The sequence below is a fragment of the Arachis ipaensis genome, chromosome B06, assembly GCF_000816755.2.
Source record: "Arachis ipaensis cultivar K30076 chromosome B06, Araip1.1, whole genome shotgun sequence".
Lineage (NCBI taxonomy): Eukaryota > Viridiplantae > Streptophyta > Magnoliopsida > Fabales > Fabaceae > Arachis > Arachis ipaensis.
The window spans coordinates 83,324,732-83,329,555 of NC_029790.2; positions in this window are offsets into that span (position 1 = coordinate 83,324,732).

The window sequence follows — 4,824 nt, forward strand, 5'->3', positions numbered from 1 at the left end:
AGAGTTGCACTCTTGTGCTCCTCCATTTCCAGCACTACAAAGTCAAAGGCAAATGGCCCAACCTTGACAATCATGTTTTCAATGATGCCTGATGGATATTTAATGGAGCCATTAGCAAGTTGAAGACAAATCCGGGTTGGTTTGACTTCTTCAGTCAAGCCAAGCTTTCTAATAGTAGATGCAGGTATTAGGTTAATACTTGCTCCAAGGTCACATAGGGCTGTCTTGGTACAAGCACCCTCTAATGTGCATGGTATCATAAAGCTTCCTGGATCTTGAAGCTTCTCTGGTAAGCTTTTCAGAATGACTACACTGCATTCTTCAGTGAGAAAAACTTTTTCAGTTTCTCTCCAATCCTTCTTATGACTTAAGATCTCTTTCATGAACTTAGCATAAGAGGGTATTTGCTCAAGTGCCTCTGCAAACAGAATCTTTATTTCAAGAGTCCTGAGATAGTCTGCAAAGCGGGCAAATTGTTTATCCTGTTCCGCTTGGCGGAGTTTCTGAGGATAGGACATCTTGGCTTTATATTCTTCAACCTTAGTTGCTGCAGGTTTATTTCCTACAGAGGTGATTGGAGAAGCCTTCTTAGAGGGGTTATCATCAGCACTTGCAGGTGTTTGATCCCTCATTGGCATTTGAACGCTAGGAGTGGGTGCAGAATAGGCATTTAACGCCAGGTTCCCACCTTTTTCTGGCGTTTGAACGCCAGATTTGGGCATCCATTGGGCGTTTAACGCCAGTTTTTCCCCCTTTTCTGGCATTTGAACGCCAGAGTTATTCCTCTCTGGGCTCTTGATGTCCTCAGAGGGATCTTGGGTAGTGGTTTGGCTTCCTCTGTCATTTGTTCCTTTCTTAACTTTTTGCTACTTTGAGCTGAGTTATTCAATGTCTTCCCGCTCCTTAGTTGGACAGCTTGGCATTCTTCTGTTATCTGTTTAGATAGCTGCTGTCTTGTCTGATTCAATTGTGCTTCTATATTCTTGTTAGCATTTTTAGTGTCTTGGAGCATCTCTTTGAATTCTGCTAATTGTTTTGTCATAAGGAGTAATTGCTGATTAAGTTCAACAATCTGTTCTTGAGGATTAGGATCAGTAGTTACTGCCATAGCCTTTTCTTTTATGGAGGACTCACTGTTTGAGTACAGATGTTGATTTCTAGCAACTATATCTATGAGCTCTTGAGCTTCTTCAATTATTTTTCTCATGTGTATAGATCTACCAGCTGAGTGGTCTAGGGACATCTAAGCTTTTTCTGTAATCCCATAGTAGAAGATGTCTAACTGTACCCACTCTGAAAACATTTCAGAAGGGCATTTTCTTAGCATCCCTCTGTACCTCTCCCAAGCATTATAAAGAGATTCATGATCTTCTTGTTTAAAGCCTTGGATGTCCAGCCTTAGCTGTGTCATCCTTTTTGGAGGGTAAAATTGATTCAGGAATTTGTCTGTTAATTGTCTCCATGTTTTTTTGCTTGCTGTGGGTTGGTTATTTAACCACCTCTTAGCTTGATCTTTTACAGCAAATGGAAACAGTAATAATCTGTAGACATCCTGATCCAATTTTTTATCACGTACTGTGTCAGCAATTTGTAAGAACTGTGCCAGAAACTCAGTAGGTTCTTCTTGTGGAAGACCGGAATACTGGCAATTTTGCTGCACCATGATAATGAGCTGAGGATTTAGCTCAAAGCTGCTTGCTTTGATGGGAGGTATACAGATGCTACTCCCATATGCAGCTGTAATGGGGCTAGCATATGACCCCAGAGTCCTTCTGGACTGTTCACTTCCACTTATGTCCATGATGGAGAAAAGGGAATTGATATGAATTATATATTTTTTTTATTATTTATTATTTATTTTATTTAATTAAAAGTGACCGAAAATAATAAAATAAAATAAAAGGGAAATAAAATAAAATTTCGAAAACTAAAAGAAAATAAAATCAAAGCAAATTGAAAACTAAATTAATTAATTAATTGAAAAGATTTTGAAATTAGCAATTATGATTGAAAAATATTTTGAAGAAGATATGATTGAGAAGATATGATTGCAAATTAAAAAAAAAGAGATATGATTGAAAAGATATGATTGAAGAAATTAAAAAGATTTGATTTTTTTTTTTTGAAAAAGATTTGAAAAGATCAATTTTTGAAATTAGAATATTGACTTGACTAAAAAAAAGATATGATTTTGAAAATCTTTGACTAAATTAATCCAAAATTTCGAAATTTATGAGTAAAATAAGGAAAGGATATTTTTTTGATTTTTGTATTTTAATGCGGAAAGAGAAAAATAACAAAATGACACTAAACATAGAAATTTTAGATCAAAACACTGAGAACAAACAAGAAAACTTTGAATGTCAAGATGAACATCAAGAACACTTTGAAGATCAAGATGAACACCAACAACAAATTTTTGAAAAATTTTTAAGTAAATAAAAGCACAAGGACACCAAACTTAAAATTTTTAGAAAATCAAACACAACTTTTCGAAAATTTAAAGGAAAACACAAAGAAGACACCAAACTTAGAATTTTTAAAGATCAAGAAAGAACTAAGGACATGCAATTTCGAGAATTAAAAGAAAATAAAATCATGCAATTAACACCAAACTTAAAATATAAAACTAAACTCAAATAAAAGACTCTAAACCAACAAAAACAAAATATTCCTAATCTAATCAACAAGAATAACCGTCAGTTGTCCAAACTCGAACAATCCCCGGCAACGGCGCCAAAAACTTGGTGCACGAAATTACAATCACACTTTTGCAACTCCACACAACTAACCAGCAAGTGCACTGGGTCGTCCAAGTAATACCTTACTTGACTAAGGGTCGATCCCACGGAGATTGTCGGCTTGAAACAAGCTATGGTTATCTTGTAACTCTTAGTCAGGATATCAATAATTCTAAGATTTAATTGTAAAAAGTAAAAGAACATGAAATAAATAGTTGTTATGCAGTAATGAAGAACAGGTTGAGGCTTTGGAGATGCTTTGTCTTCTGAATCTCTGCTTTCCTACTATCTTCTTCTTCATGCACGCAAGGCTCCTTCCATGGCAAGCTTTATGTTGGGCATCACCGTTGTCAATGGCTACTTCCTGTCCTCTCAGTGAAAACATTCCAAATGCGCTGTCACCGCACGACTAATCATCTGTCGGTTCTCGATCATGCTGGAATAGGATCCATTGATCCTTTTGCGTCTGTCACACTCCCAACAATCACGAGTTTGAAGCTCGTCACAGCCATCCCTTCCCAGATCCTAGTCAGAATACCACAGATAAGGTTTAGACGTTTCAGATCTCAGAAATGGCTGCCAATAATTCTAGCTTATACCACGAAGACTCTGATTTGAATCATGAGGCTAAGAGATATGCATTCAATCTAAGGTAGAATGGAGGTGGTTGTCAGGCACGCATTCATAGGTGAGAATGATGATGAGTGTCACGGATCATCACATTTATTAAGTTGAAGTGCGAATGAATATCTTAGAATGGAAGCAAGCGTGATAGAATGGAAAACAGTAGTAATTGCATTAATTCATGAAGAACAGCAGAGCTCCTCACCCCTAACAATGTGGTTTAGAGACTCATGCCGTAGAGAACACAACAAGAAACGTGTAAAGTGTCATGAGGGACAATATGAATCACTGAAAGTAGTATTTATAGTAAACTAGTAACCTAGGGTTACAGAAAATGAGTAAGCTAGGGTGTTTATTGTAAATTTCCACTTCCGGGGCCCACTTGGTGTGTGCTTGGGCTGAGCATTGAAGCTTTCATGTGTAAAGACATTTCTTGGAGTTAAACGCCAGCTTTTATGCCAGTTTGGGCGTTTAACTCCAGCTTTTGTGCCAGTTCTGGAATTAAACGCCAGAATTCTTGAGCTGACTTAGAATGCCTGTTTGGGCCATCAAATCTCAGGAAAAGTATGGACTATTATATATTTCTGGAAAGCTCAGGATGTCTACTTTCCAACGCAATTGAGAGCGCACCAATTGAGCTTCTGTAGCTCCAGAAAATCCACTTTGAGTGCAGGGAGGTCAGAATCCAACGCATCTGCAGTCCTTTTTCAGCCTCTGAATCAGATTTTTGCTCAGGTCCCTCAATTTCAGCCAGAAAATACCTAAAATCACAGAAAAACACACAAACTCATAGTAAAGCCCAGAAAAGTGATTTTTATTTAAAAACTAATAAAAACATAATAAAAACTAACTAAAATGTACTAAAAACATACTAAAAACAATGCCAAAAAGTGTATAAATTATCCGCTCATCAGGCACCATGACCTTTGAGAAGGCTCTATATGACCTTGGGTCAAGGATAAACCTCATGCCACTCTCTGTAATGGAGAAACTGGGAATCTTTGAGGTACAAGCTGCCAGAATATCATTAGAGATGGCAGACAACTCAAGAAAACAGGCTTATGGACAAGTAGAGGACGTGCTAGTAAAGGTTAAAGGCCTTTACATCCCTGCTGATTTCATAATCCTAGACACTGGGAAGGATGAGGATGAATCCATCATCCTTGGAAGACCCTTCCTATCCACAACAAGAGTTGTGATAGATGTGGACAGAGGAGAATTGATCCTTCAACTGAATGAGGACAACCTTGTGTTTAAAACTCAAGGATCTCCTTCTGTAACCATGGAGAGGAAGCATGAAAAGCTTCTCTCACTACAGAGTCAACCAAAGCCCCCACAGTCAAACTCTAAGTTTGGTGTTGGGAGGTCCCAACCTTGCTCTGATTATCTGTGAGGCTCCATGAGAGCTCACTGTCAAGCTATTGACATTAAAGAAGCGCTTGTTGGGAGGCAACCCAAT